At 45.3% G+C, this 24583-nt stretch overlaps 1 pseudogene; it reads left to right on the top strand.

Annotated features, from left to right (window-relative positions):
* The first annotated feature begins 15055 nt into the window (after positions 1-15055).
* LOC148090624 (transcription factor SPT20 homolog pseudogene) overlaps positions 15056-24583 on the top strand; it is a 69069-nt pseudogene continuing 59541 nt past the window's right edge.

Raw genomic sequence — 24583 nt, 5'->3', positions numbered from 1 at the left:
CTTAGCTGCTGACCAGACTCCTGCAGGCTTCTCACCAGCCATGGTCCCGTTCACCTTCTGTCCCCAGGAATTTGCTGAGTGTTGGGTCCGAACAGGGGCCAGTCTGTAGGAGTATTCCACTTAGGCGGAGAAGCTGATGAGAAAGGCAAAGCTCTGCCTTCCTGTTGGTCTGAACTAGGCACGTTGTTGGATGAGAAGTGGCACAGTGGACCTGTGTTTGAGTCAGGTTACCCTCCTAAAATTGAAAGAAGCCCAAGACTTCTGCTGGCTGCTCCTGGCCGGCAGACCAGACCTTCTAGCTTCTTAGCATGGCACAGGAGGAAGGCCGGGCCTAGGGCGAGGCACGAGGGGGCCTAGGGCACTAGCACGAAGGAGACTCCAGCTCTCTGGGTTGTGCGAGTCCCATCAGGGTCAGTGCCTTAGATGCCTCGCCTTGTCCCAGGCCTGCAGCTAGGCCCCTCACTGCGCGGTGCCTGGCCCCTTCCCAGCCTCAGCTCTCTCTTCTCTCTTTCACATTCCTGTGCATTGAACGTAGCCACCGTGCCACAGGCAGGCCAACTCTTTCAGGGCTCTGTGCCCTTGCAAAAGGCTGTTTCCTCTGCTGAGAGGTCCCTCTCTGCTTAGTCACCTGCGATCCCCACCTATCACCTCAAATATCCTTCCTGACTTCCAAGAAGCAAGGAGGCCTCCTTTTCTCTGCTCTCCTGCCAAAACACACTTATCACATGCCTTACAGAGCCAGGCTGCACACTGGAAAGGCACTGAGTGCGCGGTTTCTCCACACACAGCTCTGGATTCTCTGGGGGCAGAGATGATGTCTTTTCCATGTCTGTTTGGTCACCAACTTGGTTGTTATGTGGCCCGAGGCTGGCAGTATAGAATGAAGGAGTAATTGAGTCCACACTCTAAGTTTTCATTTCTCTTGAGTATATACCTATGTTGTGCAATGTTGAATCACGTAGTAAGTATATGTTTAACTTTATAAGAAACTGCAAACTATTTTGAAAGTGGCTGTACCCCTTTGTATTTCCAACAACAACATATAGAGTCCCAGTTGCTCCATATTCTTGTCAGCAGTTAGTATTGTCAAGTTTGTTTTGAAGCATTTTAACAGGTATCTAGTATACCTGATTGTGGTTTTCATTTATATTTCCCTAATTACTAGTAATGCTGAGTATCTTTTTATGAGCTCATTTTCCATCCACATATGTTTGTTGACATATCTCTTTGAATATTTTGCCTATTTTTATTGGACTGTTTTCTTATTAGTGAGGTTTGAGATTCATTGATATGGTCTGTATATGTCATTCATTAATACATGTTTGGCAAATATTTCCCCCTCATCTTTAGCTTATCTTTTCATTGTCCTAACAGTGCCTTTTCAACGAGTAGAATTTCGTAATATTGATGAAGTCCAATTTATCATTTTTTTCTTTTCTGGATTGGGCTTTTGGTGTCATATCTAAGAAACTGTTACCTAACTCATGGTCACAAAGATATTCTGCCATGTTTTCTTCTGGAAGTTTTGTAGTTTTAAGATTGTCCATTTTGAGTTCATTTTTGTATAAGGTGTGAGGTATAAGTCAAGATTCATTTTTTGTCCGTGGATATCCAAGTGTTCCAGCAACATTTGTTGAAAAGACTGTCCTTTCTCCATTGAATTGGCTTTGTGGAAAATCAAATGACCATAGATGTGAAGCCCTACTTCTGTACTCTGAATTTTGGTCCACTGATCTACTCATCTATCTTTGTGCCAGTGCCACTCTGTATTTGCAAAGTAATGTTGCCTAGCCGAGTTCTTTAGTCTTTCCATATACATTTTAGAATCACTATGTCAATTTCTACAGATTTCTTCGCCTAAACCCTGGTTCCACTAATTATCTGTGCACCCTAGAGCAAATTACTAGACTCTTTTGTTCCCAGTTCTTTATTTATAAATGCTGGTGATGATGATGATGCCTACTTTATTTAGTTGTTTTGAAGTTTAAGTGACATATTCCATATAAACCATGTCCATAGAACAATGTCTGGCACATAGTAGGAACTCACTGAAGGTTAACCATTTTTTCCTTCGCCACCTCCCTCCTGATTGCTTTAAAACCCTTATATTTGATTTCTCAGGGATAGTAGGGAACTAATGAAGGGTTTGAAAAGAAAGAGTAACTTCTTTTATTTGTTTATTTTTTATTGAATTTATTGGGGTGACAGTTGTTTGCAAACCATACAGGTTTCAAGTATACAACTCAATAAAACATCATCTGCACACTGCATCATGCGCCCATCACCCAAAGCAAAGTTTCTTTCTGTCCCCATTTCCCCCCACTTTGCCTACCTCCGCCTAACCCTACCCTCTTCCCCTCTGGCTGTCACCACACTGTTGCCTGTGTCTGTGTGTTATGTATATATGTTTTTTGCTTAATCCTTTCACCTTTTTTCATCCAGTCCCCCAACCTCCTACCCTCTGACTGCTGTCAGTCTGTTCCATGTATCCATGTCTCTGTTTCTGTTTTATTCATTAGTTTATTTTGTTCGTTAGATGCCACATATAAGTGAGGTCATATGGTATTTGTCTTTCTCCAATGGGCTTATTTTGCTTAGCATAATAATCTCCAGGTCCATTCGTACTGTCCCAAAGGGTAAGAGTTCTTATTTATTTATTTATTTATTAGTCCTTACCTGAGGATATTTTTTCCATTGCTTTTTAGAAAGAGTGGAAGGAAGGAAGGGAGGAGAAGGGGGGAGGGGAGAAACATCTATGTGAGAGAGACACATTGATTGGTTGACTCCTGCACATGCCTGGACCAGGGCCGGGGATCGAACCTGAGTCCCATGTACGTGCCCTTGACTGGGAATCAAGCCTGTGATCCTTAGGTGTGGTTGTAATTTGCATCTTTCTGATGACTAGTGACGTTGAGCATTTTTTTCCATGTCTGTTGGCCATCTGTATGTCCTCTTTGTAGAAATTTCCATTTTAAAAATTGGTGTTGAGTTGTATAAGTTTTTTATATATTTTGGAAATTAACCTCTGATCAGATGTATCATTGGTGAATATGTTCTCCCATTCAGTGGGTTTCCTTTTCATTTTGTCGATGGTTTCTTTTGCTGTGCAGAAGCTTTTTAGTGTGATGTAGTTCCATTTGTTTATTTTTTTCCTGTTTCCCTTGCCTGAGGAGACATATCGGCAAAAATATTGCTACGAGAGATGCCTGAGATTTTACTGCCTATGTTTTCTTCTAGGATTTTTATGGTTTCGTGACTTACATCTAAGTATTTTATCCATTTTGAGTTTATCCTTGTTATGGTATAAGGTGGCGGTCTAGTTTCATTTTTTAGCATGTATCTGTCCAATTTTCCTAACACCATTTATTGAAGAGACTTTCTGTACTCCATTGTATTCTCTTGCTTCCTTTATCAAATATTAATTGACCATAAAGGTGTGGGTTTATTTCTGGGGTCTCTGTTCTGTTCCATTGGTCTATATGCTTGTTCTTATGCCAGTACCAGGCTGTTTTGATTACAGTGGCCTTGTAGTATAGTTTGATATCCAGTATTGTGATACCTCCAACTTTGCTCTTCTTTTTCAAGATTGCTGAGACAACTCAGGGTCTTCTTTGGTTTCATGTAAATTTTTGGAATATTTGTTCTAGATCTGTGAAATATGCCATTGGTATTTTAATAGGAATTGCATTGAATCCATAAATTGCTTTGGGTAGTATGGACATTTTAATGATGTTAATTCTTCCAATCCATGAACACAGTATACACTTCCACTTATTTGTATCTTCCTCAATTTCTTTTTTCAGTGTCTTATAATTTTCTGAGTACAGGTCTTTTAACTCCTTGGTTGAATTTATTCTTAGGTACCTTATTTTTTGTTATAATAATAGATGGGATTGTTCCCTTGATTTCTCTTTCTGATAGTTCATTATTGCTGTATGAAAATGCAACTGATTTCTGGATATTTATTTTGTATTCTGCTACTTTACTGAACCGATCAGTTCTAGTCGTTTTTTGGTGGAATCTTTAGGGTTCTCTATATACAGTATGATGTCATCTGCAAATAATGACAGTGTTCCTTCCTCTTTTCCAGTTTGGATGCCTTTTATTTGTTTTTCTTGTCTGATTGCTGTGGCTAGGGCTTCCAGTACTATGCTGAATAAGTGGTGAAAGCGGACATCCCTGTCTTGTTCCTGATTTTAAAGGAAATGCTTTTAGGTTTTGCCCATTGAGTATGATGCTGGCTGTGGGTTTGCCATATATGTTCTTTATTACGTTGAGTAATGTTCCCTCTAGTCCCACTTTGTTGAGAGTTTTTATCATAAATGGGTGCTGGATTTTATTGAATGCTTTTTCTGCATCTATTGATAGGATCATGTGATTTTCCCCCCTCATTTTATGTATGTGGTGTATCACGTTTATTGATTTGCTGATATTGTACCAACCCTGGAATAAATCCCACTTGATCATGGTGTATGAACTTTTTAATGTATTGCTGGACCCAGTTTGCTAATATTTTGTTGAGGATTTTAACATCTATGTTCATCGTGTATATTGGCTTATAATTTTCTTTCTGGGCCTATAATTTGTACTGTTTTTATCTGGTTTTGGAATTAAGATAATGCTGACCTCGTGAAGTGAGCCTAGGAATCTTTCCTCCTCTTGAATTTTTTGCAATAGCTGGGAAAGAGAGGTGTTAGTTCTTTGAATGTTTGGTAAAATTCACCTGTGAAGCCACTTGGTTCAGGACTTTTGTTTGTTGGGAATTTTTTATTACTGCTTCAATTTCACTAGTTGTAATCTGTCAGTTCAGACTCTGATTCTTTCTGATTCAGTATTAGAAGCTGTATGTTTCTAGGAATTTATCCGTTTCTTCCAGATTGTCCAATTTATTGGCATATAGTTGTTTGTAATATTTTCTTACAGTCCTTTGTATTTCTTTGGTTCCAGTTGTTACTTCTCCTCTTTCATTTTTCATTTTATTTATTTGGGTCTTCTCTCTTTTTTTTCTTGATGAGTCTGGTTAAATGTTTTTCAATTTTGTTTATCTTTTCAAAGAACCAGCTCTTGGTTTCATTGGTCCTTTGTATTTTTTTTTTTTTCAGACTCTATTTCATTTCTTTCTCCTCTGATCTTTATTATTTCCTTTCTTCTTCTACTCACTTTGGGATGTGTTTGTTGTTCTTTTTCAAGTTCCTCTAAATGTAAAGTTAGATTGTTTATTTGAGATTTTTCTTGTTTCTTGAGATAGGCCTGTAATGCTATGAATTTTCCTCTTAAGACTGCTATCCCTGTGTCCCATAGATTTTGGGTTGTTGTGTTCTCATTTTCATTTGTTTCAAGGTATATTTTTATTTCTTCCTTGATCTCATTGCTAACCCATTCATTGTTTAGTAACATGTTATTTAGCCTCAATGTCTTTGTGTGTTTTTCAGTTTTTCGTGTGTGTGATTGATTTCTAGTTTCATACCATTATGGTTCACAGAAGATGCTTGACATGATTTCAGTTTTCTTAAATTTATTGAGAATTGTTTTTTTTCCTAATGTGGTTTATCCTAGAAAATGTTCCATGCACACTTGGAAAGAATGTGTGTTCTGCTGCTTCAGAGTGAAAGGCCCTGAGGATATCAATTAAATCCAGCTGATCTAGTGGGTCTGTTCTCGGTATGATTAAGCTGTGGACCTTGAGATGAGGCTCTTATCCTTGATATTCTGGGTGGGTCCAATATAATCACTGAGAGGCAGGAGAGGCAGAGAGAGATTGGAAGAGGCTATGCTGCTGGCCTTGAAGATGGAGGAAAGGGCTATGAGCCAAGAAATGCAGACAGCCTTTTGAATCTGGAAAAGGCAAGGAAACAGATCCTCCCTAGAGTCTCCAAAAAGGAATGCAGCCTTGTCAAGACCTTAATTTTTGTGTAGCAAGATCCATTTCAGACTTCTGACTTCCAGAACTTTAAGATTATAAATTTGTGTTGTTTTAAGCCACTACATTAGCGGTAATTTGTTATAGCAGCTTTAGAAAGTGAATACATGTTTTATGTCATATCCGGTGCTGAGAATTAGGGAAGACCTGTATTCTGCTGCCTGCAGGACAAGGTTGCAGTACCCCATCCCTCTGTAACAAAAGAATGTTTGATGGAGCAGGTGATGTCTATTTATGTCATGGTTGTCTAATATCTGATTGATTTAAAGCGAGGGGGGGGGGGGAGATGCATGCAGAAGATGCATGCAGCCTTTCCTAGAACATCTAAAGCCCTAATTCTTTAATTTAATTTAATAAAATGCTTTGTTTCCAAGATCTCAAATCTCAGAAATAAATAAGTAAGAAGCTTTGGGTCTTTGGGAAATGCAAAACAAACCCAACAAGGACAGTACAGTGGGTAGAACTCAGGCTCTGAAGCCAGGCAGGGCTGCTTCATATTCCTGGGTTTGCTCCAGTTATGTGAGCATTGGCAACTCCTAAAGCCTTTCTGAGTCCTTTACTCATCTGTACAACGGAGCCTATAGCACACTTTGAGAGATGAAGGCGTGCAAACACTCTGTACATATGAGCACTCAGTAAACTTATTCTATAAAGCTAAATGGAGCTGAAGAGCAGGCAATGTCCATTTATGTCATGGGGTAGTCCCTGCCTCTGGTTATATTCAGGGCAAGGAGATGGAGTTGTTGAGTGTAAGCTGTGAATTGAGGGCAGAGAGGAGTTGGCAGTGTATGTGCTGGGAAAGTGACTAGGCCAATAGACCTGCAGAAATGGAGAAGCACACAGAAACAACCCCGTTAGCAAAATATGCCTCTTGCTTTTTTTTTTCTTCCTGGAAGATGAGTTTCATTTTTCTCCTAGAATTAAAATGTGCTACCTAGAAGCCTATGGGCTTCCTAACATTTATATTAAATATGGCAGATATTCTAGCAAGGACTTTAGGAGTCACAGCTTCTGCTCCCTGCCCCTCTCCCCCTATTTCTTCCCACGGTGAAGTGCTTATTCAGATGAGGCTTATAGTCCATCACAACCTCAATTAGCAGGCCCTCAAAACACTGGAAAGAGGAAAATCACAAGAAAATGAACAAGTCCAAAATGTATTCATATCCAACAGATTTATCATACAGACGGCACTGAGGGTCAGGATCTGGAAGCAAAGCCAGATTCGCATCAGCATTCAAAGACTAGGTTACATCCACTATTCCATACCTGCTGAGGTTGGAGAGAAGACTCATGCTCTACTTAGGAAAGTTCCCAAGGACAAGAGCTTAAACCAAAGACCTTTTTCATATCCACAACACTCCAATATCGAAAGCAGTCCATAGATTGCATGAGTTTAGAAGTATGACCAAATGTATCCCAGAAAAGGAAAAGTATGCTCGGTGCTCAGAAAAATTAAATTATATATTGGTGTAAATATTATAATTTTATATAAATGCTAATATTTTATATGTAAACATTGTCCAAATAGTATATATTGTAAATATAATGATATAAGGGAAAAGAGTGAGCTTTGGTATATATAATTGTAATATTTATATAAATTTAATATTTATATGTTAAATTATATGCATATTCAAGCTCACTATTTTATCTTACCCAAAGAAGTTTCCATAGACAAAGTATCTCCTATTTAGTCATCCTTCCATTTTGAAAAGAGTAAAAACTTAAAATATTTTTAAAAGGAAAAATTGTGTCATCAGATCCATTTTAATAAGGCTGACTAATGTTACTAAGTATATAACACTGTCTAATACCAAATTACAGCTGAAATGCATTAGTAAGAAAAGATGATAACCCCAATTGTAATTTTAGTTTTGTCAGATATAAAAGCTACATATGACTCCTGGCCTACATTTTTCTGGAAATATCGTTTATTATCTGTTCATCTGTCTCAAAGAGTCAATGCCTTGTGCCATTGTCATTTTGATAACAACCTGGCCCTTACAAGGCCAAGGTACGAAGGTGTCATCTCTTGTAAAAACCTCTCACATTTGGTGTGACACTTTAAGTGTAACTGGAGTTAGCTTCTCTCTACTCTCATCAAAGGTGACTTTTTCTATTGTACTTGGAGAACTGGGGGTTTGTCATTCCTCTGCTCTGGAGTAATCCACTCGGCACAATTCCTGCTTCATGAGCTCCTGCTCTGGGCCACCATCAGCAGCCATGCCTTCCTCCATGTGGCGCTGCTATCTTGGAGCAGTGTGGGGTGACATGGGGTGGCCACACTCCCTGTAGTGGCCTACCTTCCATCCCCCGACAATAGCAGGTGAGAACATATTTAAGACTTTACTGCCTAGTTGGGGATAATTCAGTGGCATTACTAGAAATGTATCAGAATGCTCTGTATCTTCCTTTTGCTCTTCTTGATTATGGCCATCTCCTCAGATTCATTCCCATCACTTGCGGTCACTACCCCCTGTTGTCCATTTGGCCTCAAGGCTATGTTGAAGAAAGATTTGCTTCTGTATCTAGACCTTGGAGAGTTCCTGGGCCTCATTTTGTCCTCCCACAAGAGGGAGACACAAGGGTAATGCCACTTGACCGCTGCTCTAGGAGTTGGAATGACCCCTCTACAAGTCCCTGCCTCTACAAGTCTCAGAGCAGTTGGAAATGATTACTGCACTTTTTAAAAGATAAGGGGGGAGTAGGTGGGGAGAGATCAATCAAAGAATTTATACGCATAAATGCATAACCTAGGGACACAGACATTGGTATGGGGAAGGCCTGGGGGGGCGGATGCGGGGTGCAGGAGGTCAGTGGGGGAAAATGAGGACATCTGTAATACTTTCAACAATAAACATAAATTTAAAAAAAGATAACCACGGTGACTATAATGTGGAAAATTCTCACACTCTATTACTAATTGATTGAAACAACAGAGCATTTTGAATCTATACAACTTTATTTCTGTAACAATTAAAATCTGTTAAAAAAAAATAATGACCTCATTGGATTATTGGGAGGATTAAATGGGATATGACATTTAACATGCATACAAAAGTACTTAGCAGGTAGTAAATGCTCAGTAGCGTTCACTGTTATTTTTATATAAATACATAATTGTAGACTGTGAGAAGAAATACAATGAAAACTGTGGTGCTGTACGAGCGGATGCAGGATCTGGGTTATGTTTTCAAAGCAGAGGATTCCTGTCATCCACGATGCCACGATGCTGATACAGACCTTTAACCACTAACAGGCCTTGTAGCCAGAGTCCAGAGCCACCAACCTTGGAACAAGTCACAAATGAGCACCCAAATAGAAAGGGCTGCAATTCACCAACAACCGCAATGATGCAGTAGCTGAACACAACTTGTTACAGTTTAAGAAGTCTTTGCACACTGAAGACCCATGTAGTCATAACAGTAAATCAGAGAGGGAGATAATGTGCCCATTCTTCAGACAAAGTGACTGAGATGTAATAACTTCTTTAATGTAACATGGAAAGGGGAAGGGCTCAGACTTGAGCTTCAGTTGGTTGAGTCATTTGTCCACATGTCTAACTTCAAAACCCACACTTCCCCCAATGCTCCACAATCTGGACCACCATAAATGGACACAGAAGACACTCTGCCTCCCATTCCTGTCCCTTGGAATCTGCAAGAAAAGGGCTAGAAGAAGACTGCAATCCAGTCTCTCCTTCTACTGGAGGACATCCTGGGAAGGAAAAAAAAGTGAGGCAGTCAAATCTCCTTGTACATATGCTAATGTCAGGCCTGCTGGCAAACACACTAATAATATTAACTAGTGGGAGAGTCTTTATCTATGGAATGCTTTTAGGAGGGTGTAGTTGGTTTGTCTGGTGTTGCGTGTGGTAAATGAACCTGGAATATATATATTTGTGGGGCATGGCTCCCTGGAAAATGTAAGCTATGTAATAATCAGAGTATAAAATGAAGACATACCACTGTGGGAGTGACCTTCACTCATAATCTCAGAGAACTGCGTTTTCTGGGATTTGGTCATAGGAGAAACACATTAAGTCTCAGGGTGGGTGATGGAGGGTTAGCCCAAGATAAGACCAACAAGCAATGAATGTCTGCTCACCTTTCCCAGTCTTTGCTCCCTGTAATTCCAAGTTCTCTGGCTGATCCCTCTAATTAACTGCAGAAGAAGACGTGGGAAAGACCTAGACATCAATAGGTAGGGAACAAACCAGTTTGCTAATTGTAAATTAGGTCAGTTATCTTACAATTAATTCAGTTCTCTTCTTCCACTAGCATACCTTAATTTGGCCATGAGTTTTCCCTGTATGTGCATCTATGTCAAGATGTTGTAGGGAAAGGCAGGAGTTGGAATCCTTATAATTAGCCGGCATGCCCATTAATGTGCTTGGAAGGCTCCAAGGATGGTGTGCACAGAGTAATTTTTAAAATTTTTTGGGGGGGTAATTTTTTTTCTTTTTTTTTTTAAAAAAATATGTTTTTATTGATTTTTAGAGAGAGAGAAAGGGAGAGGGAGAGATAGATAGAAAGAAACATAGATGAGAGAGAAACATCATTGATCGGCTGCCTCCTGTACGCCACCTACTGGGGTTTGAGCCCAAAACCCCAACCAGGGCATGTGCCCTGAGAATCGAACCGGTGATCCCTTGGTTCCAAGGTCAAAACTCAACCACTGAGCGACACCGGCGGGGCACAGTAATTTTTTAAAAGCCCTCATCTTGTGGATTTAGGGGGCTCAAGTTAAGGGAAAGGCTGAGCCATGATGAGCACCACCAGGCCAACTAATGCACCCTGGAATACAAGCACAGCCAGGTTCAGAGCCTCACCCAGTGCGCCTATAGCCCAGGTGACCTTGAGTCCTCCCGGTGGGAAGTAAGGAGTGGGTCACACCCTCCATTTTTGGCTGTGTTGGCTTTAATAGCTGACCAAAAAATCACATGAAGTTGCCTATTTCACTTGGGTAGAGTACAATTTTAATTCTCCATATGCCCAGATATATTACATGGCACATTTCTCTACATCATTAAGAATGAATGGCCCTGGCGAGGTAGCTGAGTTGGTTAGAGCATTGTCCTGATAGCCAAGGTTGCAGGTTCGATCTCTGGTCAGGGCACATACAAGAAGCAACCCATGAATGCATACATGGGTGGAACAGAAAATCCATTTTTCTTTCTCTCTGTCTCTCCCTCTTTCTCCTTTTCCCCCTCTCCCTCTTTCCCCTTCTCTCTCAAAAATCAATCAATAAATTTTTTTTTAAAGAATGAATGGCTGATTTCTCCCACTTACCTTCGATCATGGGTGTAGCAGATGCTTCCAGTGCCTTGCCCATCTCCCCTGTGTACCTGCCACTCTATACACATGGACATCTTACTGCAAGCACTTGTGACTCTCCGTATGAGAGCATTCTCGGGCCACTGCAGCATGGGTGGCTCTTGTATATGACACCATAGAATGATGGGGAATAATGTCCCCAGGACTTTCCTCAGTCAGTGAGAGGAGTGAATGAATAAACGCCTGAGTTTCACTGCCTCTGGGCTGAAACAACCTGAGGCCCGTTCTGTACTTTCTCCCAGAGGCCCCCAGCAGGGACCAGTTGTGCATAGCAGTCTCCTAACCATGAACAGGCCTTTTATTGTCTTTTTCCCCATCCCTGACTCAGCTCCCCCTTTCCTCAGCAGAGCTGCTCCACATGGCTCCCAAAATGACCTGTGCTCACATCGTCTTGTCAGGGTATGCTTCTGGGGAAACCCAACCTCAGCCATAGTCAGTGCAACAACTGAAGATCTAGTGCATTCCATAACAGTGGACAGATACACCTCTCTACCAAGGGACATGCACCCTGGGACGGCAGCCAAGAGCTGAATTTGGAACACACTCGTGGTTTATAGAGCAGGGCAGTTGAGTGGTTCTCATCTAGGGGACATTTGCCCCCCAGGGGACACTTGGCAATATCAGGAGTTATCATTTTGGTTATCACAAGTGGGGATGAGTGCTATGGCATTTAGTGGACAACCCAGGATGCTGCTAAGCATGCCACAGTGCTCAGGACAGCCCCACAGCAAATGTCACTGGTGCCATTGTTCTGAACCCCTGGTACAGTGCAGCACCACCTCAGAAGGCCTGGCTCTGGGCACTGCACTCACCTCGAAGGAGAGGAGGAAATACTTACTTCACAAGGTGCTTATGAACCTTGAGTTGATGTAATTAAAGTGTGGAGTCAATTATAGCGGCGCCACGGTTCTCGAAAGTCTCCCTGGATGAGCATTTCGGGTCACGAGCGCCGAAAGCCCGGAAGGAAATATTTTGGTTTTCGAACATGCCTCCGAGGTTGAACATGCCCCCCGGCTCCCACTGAGGGCAAGATCCCGAGGCCCAGCTGTCCACTGTGGATCCCTCATTTCCGAACTCGAACGGGCTCCTGGAACGAATCACATTAGAAACCGAGGCACCACTATACTCCTTCGTTCTATACTGCCAGCCTCGGGCCACGTAACAACCAAGTTGGTGACCAAACAGACATGGAAAAGACATCATCTCTGCCCCCAGAGAATCCAGCGCTGTGTGTGGAGAAACCGCGCACTCAGTGCCTTTCCAGTGTGCAGCCTGGCTCTGTAAGGCATGTGATAAGTGTGTTTTGGCAGGAGAGCAGAGAAAAGGAGGCCTCCTTGCTTCTTGGAAGTCAGGAAGGATATTTGAGGTGATAGGTGGGGATCGCAGGTGACTAAGCAGAGAGGGACCTCTCAGCAGAGGAAACAGCCTTTTGCAAGGGCACAGAGCCCTGAAAGAGTTGGCCTGCCTGTGGCACGGTGGCTACGTTCAATGCACAGGAATGTGAAAGAGAGAAGAGAGAGCTGAGGCTGGGAAGGGGCCAGGCACCGCGCAGTGAGGGGCCTAGCTGCAGGCCTGGGACAAGGCGAGGCATCTAAGGCACTGACCCTGATGGGACTCGCACAACCCAGAGAGCTGGAGTCTCCTTCGTGCTAGTGCCCTAGGCCCCCTCGTGCCTCGCCCTAGGCCCGGCCTTCCTCCTGTGCCATGCTAAGAAGCTAGAAGGTCTGGTCTGCCGGCCAGGAGCAGCCAGCAGAAGTCTTGGGCTTCTTTCAATTTTAGGAGGGTAACCTGACTCAAACACAGGTCCACTGTGCCACTTCTCATCCAACAACGTGCCTAGTTCAGACCAACAGGAAGGCAGAGCTTTGCCTTTCTCATCAGCTTCTCCGCCTAAGTGGAATACTCCTACAGACTGGCCCCTGTTCGGACCCAACACTCAGCAAATTCCTGGGGACAGAAGGTGAACGGGACCATGGCTGGTGAGAAGCCTGCAGGAGTCTGGTCAGCAGCTAAGTTCATCTGCTCCAGTGGGGAGAAGAAGGCAGTGCTCTGAATGGGGGCCGGAGCTCACGCTCACCTCATTAACTCGGGCTCCATTAAAGTTGGATATTTAGACTGGTGGACCCAAAGTGTGATCTAGCTGCCCAGTCTCAGGCTTCGCCTGAATCGGGGCATGCGGAGGGGAAGAAAGAGAGTCAGGGGAAGATGTCTAAGAGCGTTAAACTGAACTGATTTCAAGCCCCCTTGAGTACTCCACAAGGGTACATCTGCTCTCCGACAGCTGATAGGCCGGGAGAAAATTATTCTTGAGGATTCCCGAACAAGGGCCATCTTTAAGGAACTCTCACTCGAGGAGTTTTTCACCCTATTTCAGTAAACTGTATCCACTATGTATGTGATTATCATCATTGCTACTGATTAAAAGGAGCACATTTATTTTATAGCCTGTAATTCAGGAGTTGCACCGAATTGTCTGGGATTCTTCTCATTTGTGAGACTTCACTACAAATATCACTTTCTCATCCTGTCTGCATCTAAACATCAACAGAGTCTTTTCAAAGCCTGTCCGAAAAGGCTGGCAGATTTCAAAGCAACTGAGGTCATGGAAAACAATGTCCCGTACATTCTCTAAGGCGCCATGTCACTCCAAATCCGCCACTGGGACTGTAGCTATGGTCTACGGCTACAGCAGTCAATTAAATTTGCTGCCATCACCTGGAACAAGAGTTCTCGGCCCTCTCAGCTGCAAAGCACCTTCCTAAAGAAATCCTTTACTCCTGGACTGTAATTCATAGACGATACAACCTACCTGCCACATACGTTATAAAAATTACAAAATGCCCTTATGTAAGCCATAGGGAGAGCAAGGGTGAGTACTTACGGACAAGGATGCCCTGCTGCGCGCCCATCTGTATGAAAACCGTCAGGCAGGAGGTCGGGGGAAGATTCCATGCAGCATCCCGGTGCCTCAGCAGGGCCCCCCGAATGCAAGAGCCACAGACGCGGCCCCTCTGGGGCGTGTTAAACTGGTGGACACCAGGCGCAGCCCTGCCGCTGAGGACAAGGGACTCCAGGGACAGCGAACAGTCCCTGACGAAGCGCTCGCGGAGAAAAGAAATGCACCGGCCACGACTTTCCGCGCAACAGCGTCCCCCCAAAAACTGGGGGGGGGGGGATGCAAACCGCACCCAAACAGTGTGCGTGTGGTCGCCGGTTGCTTCTGCTTTGGCGAGCTCGCTTTTAAGGGGACACGCGAAGACAAGGTCGCGCGTGGCCCCGCCGTCCAGCAAGCAGCGTGGGCACCAGAACAGGAAGTCCGGCCTTCGGGCCCCCGCCCCCTGGTGGCGAGGACAGGCGACAGCGGGGCGAGGGCTTGAAGCCCGCCACCTGCCTGCAGAGAGCTGGCACGCATGCGCACAGAGGACGCCCCCTCAGGCGCCCCACACAGAGAGCGGGCTCCCACTTCCGGTGCGGCCGCGGACCACGAGGCGCGGTGAGGCGGCGGCTCCTGCGCGGCCGCTGCATGGACGGCGCGTCCCCGAAGCCATACGGCGAGGGGCTGCGGGGCCGCGGGCCCTGCACGCCTGCTGCCCAGACAGGCGGGCCCCCGAATCGTGAGTATTTTGTGGATTGCTTTCGGGGCGGTGGGTCCCTCGGGGTGCGCTCTGAGGTGAGGCCAGGCGCTGCTCTGTGGAGGCGCGGAGTTCGCCGGATTCCGTCAGAGTGCAAGGAGGTACAGGCTCCGGGCACCAGCGCACTGACGTTTTCTCTTCTTTTAGGGCCCCCGCTCTGCACCGCAATGCGTGAAGCTTTAGAACGCGCCCTAGATCGTGCGGAGTGTGTTATTGAAAGTATCCGGCAGAGACGGGCTAAGAGGAAATGCGCGGCCCGTGGGGGGAAATCCCTGCATGAAAAGCTCTATGACATATACGTTGAAGAGTGTGGGAGAGAGCCCGAGGTTGCGGAGGAATTAACACGCAATGTGAACCTGTTAGAGAAGCTCGTCACGAGGGAGTCCCTGCCCTATTTAGTGGTCAGCCTGTACGCGGGAGAGGAGGGCTATTCGCTGGTGCTCAGGGTAGAAAATAAGGCATATTCAGAGACCATCCGACTGCCTTATGAAGAAAGGGACTTCCTTGAATACTTAGATGCAGAAGAACTGCCTCCTGACTTGGTGGATCTCCTGGAAAAGTCTCAGGTTAACATTTTTCACAGTGGCTGTGTCATAGCAGAAGTGCGGGACTACAGGCAGTGCAGCGGTGCAGCACCCCGGGGTTACCAGAGCAGGCATATTCTCTTGCGCCCCACGGTGCAGACGCTAGCCTGCGATGTGCAGTCCATAAGCAGCGATGGCCAGCTTTGGACCCAGGAAGACAAAGTTTCCCTTGAGAGCCAGATGATCCTAGCTACAGCTGAGCCCCTGTGTCTCGATCCTCCTGTATCCGTGGCCTGCACTGCAAACAGGCTGCCCTATAACAAGGAAAACCCAGACACTCCCGAAATGAGAAGGAACTTCCAGAGGTATTCTGCAGCCTCCGAGAACGGGCAGCAGGAGCTGTCTTGTAGTCCACCCCCTCCTGAGCTAAGGGCATGGGCTCCTGACCACGAAAGCAAAGACAGTCAGGCAGGCCAGCCGTATGACCTCGAAATTTCCAAAGCGGAAGATTATATAGATCTGTGGAATGAAGCGGCACGTGACTTGGAGGCCCTCTCTGAAATGGATTTGGCAAACGGTGTTGAAGAAGAGATGCCTATTGAGTATGGTGACTCACAACCAACAGTCTGGCCAGCCCAGGAGGTAAAAGATAGTTCTCTATTTGAATGGGAAGATGATGATCCATTCGAGAAAAAGCTGCCCTTCATGCAGCCTCTTAATGATCCATTTATCTCTGGAAATGGATGGTCACCTAAAAAGGTCACATGTGGGAGGCAGATGTCTCACTGCTACTCCGCCACAGATGACCATTCCTATAGTTCCATTTCTGGGTCAAAGACTGGCCCTAGGAAAGTACGCAGTCAGTCCAAGACATTGGTGCAGAAGAACACCAATTGTCTAGTCAGGGTGTCACAGGGCTCCAGTGGCTCTGCCAGTCTGAGCCACCTTTCTCCAGGGAAAGCAGCCAAGAAGCCTCAGGCCGTGTCAGTTCGGTCTTTAATACTGGGGACGGGAATCCAGCTCGCACGTCCACCCATCGGTCTTCTCTCCAACTCAGTATACAGTTCCTTAGGCAAAAGTGTTACTCCACAGCAGGCAAGCAGCTTTCGTGAGTCTCCATCTCCTGCCCCAGCTTCGGAGCCACCAAGTCTTGCCCAGAAATTGTCTGTGGACATGAACCACGTCAGCACGTGTCCTGCAGCCACCCTGTCCACTGCCAGCTCAGCACTTACGACCCTGGCCAACCCGGTCAAGGCCAGCTCCACTGGCCCCAAGCTCATCCATTTGATGGGCCCTGTTCACGTAGTCCAGGCCTTGGTGAGAAGTTCCAACCCCGTGCAGGTGTCTTCCCATGGGGCCAGCGCTCCTGCAAGAGTCAAGCCCAGCAGGGTGCCCTCAGGCCACCAGCCACAAAATGCAGGGCGGGCTGCACCACAGGCTCCTTCTCAAGCAAGTGTTCAGTATGTGTTAGGAAACGTTTCAGATCTCAAGCCCGTAGGTATAGTCTGGGTCCCACAAGGTTTGGACATGTCCAACATCCAGCAGCAGGTCCAGCAGCCGCAGCAGCTGCTTTGTCAGGTGATTCCAAAGCCACAAGATCAGCAGCCCCCCACTTCTCCCCTTCAACAGCCAGTGCCCCAGGCTTCAAGTGCACTGAGTTCCAGCAGACAACAAACAGCCTTGTCTGCTCAGCAAGCTGCTGTCATCAACCTCAAGGGAGTAGGAAGTGTTCTGCAGCCCCAGGTAGCTGTGTTGTCTCAGCCTGGCTGTGCCAAAGCAAGAGCTGGGCAGAGTCTTCTCCAGCAGAGGGTCCAGCTCCCCTCTGCCTTCCAGCGGCAGCCGCAGCCCCAGCCCCAGCCCCAGCCGCAGCCGCAGCCCCAGCAGGTACAGTTGAGAATCTTGCAGCTTCCAGGGGCTGTGGCTAGAGCAGCAGCCCAAATAGCTCAGCCAGGTGGGGGCCTGCAGGGAGCATGCCAGGCCAAAGGCAGAAAGAGTGGGGGCCTGCCCGGCACCCCCAAATCCTGAGTCCTGCATTGTATTCTCTTTTGAAAACAAGGGCATCGACTAGAGTGAGTTCTGAGTTTTTGCTTCAGTCTGGCTTATTTTAATGTGTCAGTATTTTCAATTTAGATGTGCAAATTTTATACCAAAGCACAACCTGTGGTTTTTACATAGAAACTGGGTGATTTAATAACCTGGGATTGTTCTGCTTGTATCATTGTTTTGGTTGCTGTTGTTACATAGTGATTTCTATTTTAATGTTCTAAAGTATATCAAATCCACACTAGACTCAGACTCTGGAGCCTATTGTTTTTCTGAAACTAAATCTACAATATGGAGAAAGTTAACATTCTGTTAATTTAGCAAGACGAATGGGTTTTTAAAGTTTTGCTGAGTGAAGAAGCATATCACATAAAATGTACCATCTTAAGCACTTGAAAGTTGCATGTTGTGCAACAGGTCCCTGGAATTGTTCCATCTTGTCAAGTGAACCTGGCCCCTCCGTGAGCACCAGCTGCCCCTTCCCTGGCAGCCGGCTGGCTAGTGTCTGCTTCCCTGAGCCTGACTGCTTTAGACACTTCCTGTGAGTGCAGTCATGCAGTACTTGTCTTGTGGCTGGCCTCTTGCACTTAGCATGGTGTCCATCCGTGTTGTAGCAGGCTACAGGAAGGTCACAGCTTTTAAATGTTTTCACTGTACAGAATGTATCCTGAAGGGACCTATGAAATGTTAGAAACATCTTTCAGAAGAATGTACTTTGATATTTGTTTAGTTCAAAAGGTTTTTGCACAGTGTATGAGAATCAATTTTTACAAATGTGTGTGTGAAAAGTGTTAAGAGCACCAAAAATGATGTTCGTCACACCTATATGGAGACATGGGAGGCCTCCCGATGTGCCGAATGGATTAAGGCAGAGCTGTGGGCGGGCCGGTGTCCCAGCCCTTTCAAAGGCTCGGTGGCCTCAGTGCCCACCACTGAGCCCAGCTCTCCTCCTCCAGGCTGCAGCCAAGGCCTGGGAAAGGCATTTCTGGGACGTCTCGTGTCCTTTCTTTATAAAATTATAGTTTTAGAAGCCTAGCTTATTTGCAGAAAAGTACACAGCTGAGCATCTGGAAATGAGTTGTATCTGTTTGCCTTTCCCATGTTCGCAGCCATGTTAGAGCCTGAAGCCGAACCCGGCCTCTTTCCTTTGTTTTCCCTTCCAAGGATCAGTGATCCGTTGTCCCGCAGCCCTGCTCCCTCAGCCCTTCTCTCCTCCTGGGGCGTTCCAGTGGCCTCAAAAGATCCCTGAACTTTTCTGTTTGCTTTTCCCCTTCTTTGTATCGAGATGTAACTGAGAGAAGAAACAACCTGTGTGAGGTGTCCGGTTCAGTGGCATTTACTAATTTACAGTGTTGTGATGCCACCGTCTCTATTTCAAAAACATTTTGTCACCCCGAAGGCATCTCTGTAACCATGAAGCACTTGGTTCCCATCCACCCCGCCCCAGCCCCAGAAACCAGCAGGTTGCCTGCTGTCTGGACGGACCGCCCCAGTCTACACGGTTCCTGTGACGGGAACCATACAGTGTGTGGCCTTTCTCGTCTGGCCTCTTTTCCTTGGCATAATGGTTTTGAGGTTCGGCCACGTTGTAACATGTGTCAATCAGCCCTTGATTCCTTTTTTTTTTAATTCTTTTTTTAAAAAATATATGTTTATTGATTTCAGAGAGAGGAAGGGAGAGGGAGAGAGAGAAACATCAATGATGAGAGAGTCATTGATCGGCTGCAGCCTGCAGCCCGGGCATGTGCCCTGACTGGGAATCGAACCCCGATCGCCTGGATCCTAGGTTGACGCTCAGCCGCTGAGCCATGCCCGGCTGGGCTTGATTCCTTTTAATGTCTGGGTAACATCTGGTTGTTTGAATATGCCTCGTGTGTCCATCCACGCTCCACTGATGTGCACTGGCGCTGCTTCCACCTGTGAGATGCTGTGTATAATGTCGCAGTGCACGTTGTGTACATGTATTTGCGTGTCTCTTCTATTTTGCTCTGTTACAACTTTGAAGGGCAACCTGTCTACATAACATTTGTTTTTCTAAGTGCACATGTATGTTTCTGTGCCTTTTGCTCTAACGAAAAAGAAGGACATTTGCTTTGGCATTTCCAAAGGAGATGAGTGAAGGGGCAGGCAGCCGTGAGTCTCACTCGAAGATTTTTGATCGACTTCAAACACCTCAGCTCTACCATCTGAGGGACACCGCGCCCGTCCGAGCTCCTGCAGCCCATCCGGGACATCTTTGGCCGTGGTACCCTCACTTTAAGAAGCAAACCAGTGCAGTGACCAGTGGCAAAGAAGAGTTTACTCCCGGCCTTGGGAACCAACCAGAGACCTGAACTCAGGCTCTCACCACATTTGATGTACTTCCTCTCTTTGCTGGCCTTGTGTAATGTGGCGCTCCCTTCCCTGGCAAGCAAATAAATTCAGCTTTGTTTCACATAAGCTTTTGTGGTCTTTGTTTATATCTTCCTAATGATCCCACCAAGGTTGGTACTTGATGGAGAGTCCTCTTTTAGGCTGTTAAGTGGCTGTGTTTTGTGAATAAACTTTTCATTCATATTAGTATCATGAGAACCTGGATGCTTTTTCCTACCTGTGGCTTCATCATTCATAGTGAGGTGGTTGTGGGAAAGCACGTGGCCCCAGAATGTTCTGACAATGATCAGAAAAGGTGGTCCGGGAGATTATCATCCAGAAAAATCCAGGTGGGCCCAGTACAGCAGGACATGTCTGGCAGCATTGGGGTCTCTGTCACAGGGTGGGAGTTTGGGAACAGAATTACATTCCTTGGGGATACTTGCAAGTGAAGGGAGCATTCTGGTTCTAGGTCAGCACTGTCCAATAGAAATATAATGTGAGCCCCATTTGTTATTTAAAATCTCCCTTTAGCCTCATTTTAATAAGTAAAAGGAAACGAGAAATAACCCTTAATAATTTATTTAACCCAATGCAGGCATACATAGGAGATAGTGCAGGTTTGGTTCCAGACCCCTGCAATAAAGCAGTCATCACAATAAAGCGAGTCACACAAAATTTTTTGTTTTCGCAGAGCATATTAAAGTTATGTTTACTTGCCCTGGCCAGTTTTGCTCAGTGGTTGGAGCATCGGTCCGAGGACCAAAGGGTCGTGGGTTCAATTACTGGTCAAGGGCACATACCTGGGCTGTGGGTTCGTTCCCCGCCCCTGGTGGGGGCGAGTGCGGGAGGTAACCAGTCGATGTGGCTCTCTCACATTGATGTTTCTCTCCCCCCCTCCTCCCTTCTACTCTCTGAAAAAGCAATGGGAAAAATATCCTCAGGTGAGAATTAACAAACAAATAAATAAATAAATATGAGTTATGTTTACACTATTTGTAAGCTATTAACTGTGCAATAGCATTGTGTCTAAAAAAAAGTGTACATATCTTAATTAAAAATACTTTTTGCTAAAAAATGCTCACCATCATCTAGCCTTCAGCTGGTGGAGGGTCTCATCTTGATGTTGATGAAAACACATTATCTGGGAAGTGCAAGAAGTCCAAGTGCAGTAAAACCAGGTATGCCTGTATATCCTAGATGATCATTTCCACTCGTAATTACTATTTTAACATTCTTAATGAGACATTTTACATTCTTTTATTTTTATAAAATCTTCCAAATCCAGACTCTTACAGCCTGTCTTAATTCAGGTGGGAAATTTTCATCAGAAATACTTGATCTGAATTTAGATTTTTGTCAAATTTACAGTTGAAAATGTAGATTCACCTTACAAACTTTCTTAGAAGTTTTCCAATAATGGAATCAACTACCCATTTCGAAATTTAAATGAGTTCAATTAAGTAAAAGTTAGTTCCTCAGTCTTACTAGCCATGTTTCAAGTGGTCAGTAGCTGCATGTGGCTTTGGTGTTGGACAGTGCATTTCTAGAGGGACAAAGGAGCAAAGCAGGTCCAAGAGAGAGCCTCAGACCTGAGCTGGGTACCAGTTTGTTTATATATATATATAATTGATTTCAGAGAAAAGAAGGGAGAGGGAGAGAGAGATAGAAACATCGATGAGAGAGAAACATCGATTGGCTCCCTCCTGCACGCCCCCCACTGGGGATGGAGCCCACAACCCGGGCACGTGCCCTGACAGAATCGAACCAGTGACCTCTTAATTCATGAGTCAATGCTCAGCCACTGAGCCACAATGGCTGGGCAAGGGTACCAGTTCTTAAGATGAGGCAGGGGCTGATCATCAGGGCACATAGTTGGAGTGGAAGTGAGGATGTGTGATGAAGTGATTCCATGTGCTAAGCTGGAGCTCCCAGAAGCCCTCATGGCTTGTGGTCACCCGGGCCTGGGCCTGCAGGTAGACAGCAAGGGGCCCTAGCCATGGAGCCAGGAGGGTGGTGGAGACTGGAAAACAAGGATCAGCTCTTTGCCAGGCTCTGCCCTGCCATATTCAAAACACCTAAGTAGAGGACACTAACTATCCTAACTAAAACTGAGCTGTCCTACCTGTACCCTGAGGAGCTTGGGACCCGAGGGGATGCGAGAGAGGAGACCCACCACCTGCCCTTTCAGTCTTCTTTCACTCCTCCCTGCCCATTTCCTGGGTCTCTAACTCCTCAGCACAGCAAAAGCAGAGCAGCCACGAGTTGATAATATGAGAGCTGGGTGATGGGTACATGGAGGCTCATTATATTATTCTGTCTACCTTGGTATATACAGGGTGTCCCCCCAAAATGTGTACACACTTTGAATGATTATAAAGTCAGTGTTTACTAACATACAGTTCATTTTCAAAATTTAAAAGAATCTATAGAAATGAATAATTTTTTTGGTCAATGCCTGTTTTCAAACTGATGAATGTTCTGGTCCAGGCCGTGCTGATAACGCAAAGCAGTGGAATCGCAAACATCAGGAATCATTTCCTTCAGTATTTGTGCGCCCTCAATTCGTCAACTATTGCCAGTTTTGTACCGTAAACTTTATGTTTTATGTATCCCCATAAGAAAAGTCTAGTGGCGCTTTAGGATAAATTTTCTTTGTTCAAAGCTTAGCCTGGCTTCGCGCATTATTTCAAATCAGTTACACCTGAAATGGAGTGAAAATTAGGTGAGTTATCAGCTGTTAAAGTGTGTACACATTTTTGGGGGACACCCTATATTTGTAACTGGAGATGAATATATACACACATACACTTTATATACCCACTCTGGCATATATTTGTATATATACCCGCTTGAACAGTCAAATTCCCGATGTTCCTACAGCCCCATTGTACACCTTGCCCCATCCCAACTTTCATCTTGTGCCCGAAGTCCTGCCAGGCCCAGGCCCAGGCCCAGGCCCTTGGCTCATCCTTCCTTTCCCTGCTTCACTCCCGTCATTGCAGGCAGCAAAGGGTGTGCGAGTTAATTGTTAAATTCAGTTCAACAAGTTCCTCATTAGGGACAAATTACCTGAGTTTGAAATCTGCTAATTTTCCAATCAGAGTGAGTGTTTGCACTTGTGATTTGGAAATAATTACCATATGGTAAAAGCAAAACCTATGTGGGGATTAAAGTAAAGGTGAGGGAGGACAGGAGCTTGTTTTGGCATCTGCCATGGAAACTCCCGTTAGCATTTGCAGATTAGTTGCGGTGCCTCTGGGGTTAGGGTGGGAAAGCTCACCTGTAGCACTGTTTGGCAAAGGCTGTTTACTTCCTGTACTAATACCCCAGAAAGGTAACCTTGGCCTTCAAGGAGAGCAGCGAGGTCTTCATAGGCCTGAATTAGGCCTGGAAAGAGTCTTTTGAATTTAACTTGCTGCATCTAAAACTTCATCTACACTTTTGCTGAAATCTGTCCTTGGTCTGATCTAAAGCTTCTTCATGAATTACAGATAAAAACATTTCCTTGGGGCGGAAGTGGTGATTCTAAGTGTCTTTTGTGTGTGATCTCACAATGCGTGTGTTAGGGAAAGCTGTCTAAAAGAATCTGAAGGATTGAGGGATAGTAATCGCTGCAGAATACCACTGTGATTCGAAGTGCAGAAATCTGGGGTGTTCACCTTTAGTCATTTGTCCCAGTCCCGGTCCCTGCATCGCTAGTCCCAAAGCTTTGGAACTCCGTGGTGAAGAACCGTCAGGGTTTAAGGTTACTTACAAGCCCATGCAGAAAGGCTCCTGAGACACTGCTTTTGAAATTTGGAGCCAAGAAAAACTGGTCTCCCCTGAGAAGATCGGATCCCTCCTCCTTTCTGATAACTGGAGTTGTACAAGTCCTCAGGTTTCCCTTTGCACCTCAGCTGCCAGGAAACTCAAAATGAAATTTGAAACCAAGTTTGCGTTTATGGGTAGCACTTCGGCATTTCTTTTTCTTTTTCTTCTGATTTTTTTTTTTTTTTTTGAGAAAGACAGAGACGGAGACATTGATCTGTTGCCTGCTGGACAGGCCCCGGCTGGGGATCAAACCCTCACCCTTCCTGTGCACAGGACAACGCTCCAACCAACTGAGCCACCTGGCCAGGGCTCAGCATTTCTTGCTTCTTAGTTTTCATTCCTATTTTACTAGTCCTTTTTGCTTGTCTTTTGTCATAGACTACTTCGCATCTTTTGTTAAAGGAAACGGGGGACAAATGCCCCCCTGCCTGGGTAAACACGTGCACAGATAAATAGTAGCTTCTACTGGTTTATATGCAGCGGGACCTCGGTTTTCGAACACGACCCGTTCCGGGAGACGAAACCCGAGGCGCCGCTGTACGCTGCCTGTAATCTTTTAATAACCTTGCCCATTAGATGTTACCCTCTTACAAATGAAGAAACCGAAGCTCAGGTAGGACTTGCCTGAGGCCATGAAGCCGTCAAGTGGCACAGTTGGTACTTTCTCTCCTTCTGAAGTCCATGGTCTTGAGTGGTGGACTGTCTACATGAAACTATTTTTCCAGTCACTGCTTTCAACCATGTGGCACCAAGCTCCCTTTCCCATTCTCTATGATACCTTGGCGGATCTCATAACTTTTGGGGGCCCTCTTGATTTTTAAACCTGATCAGTTCCAATTCCAATTTCAATATTCTATCCTCTGGCCTTGGGGGCAGAGAGAGAAGGGAGACAGAGATCTTCTGCAGATATGGTCCCTTTCCAGGTCTGATGCTGTGATCTGCTGAGGTGGGGGGGTGTCCTTG

The sequence above is a fragment of the Miniopterus natalensis genome, chromosome X, assembly GCF_054644295.1.
Source record: "Miniopterus natalensis isolate mMinNat1 chromosome X, mMinNat1.hap1, whole genome shotgun sequence".
Lineage (NCBI taxonomy): Eukaryota > Metazoa > Chordata > Mammalia > Chiroptera > Miniopteridae > Miniopterus > Miniopterus natalensis.
This window is presented reverse-complemented; position numbering and strand designations above follow the sequence as displayed.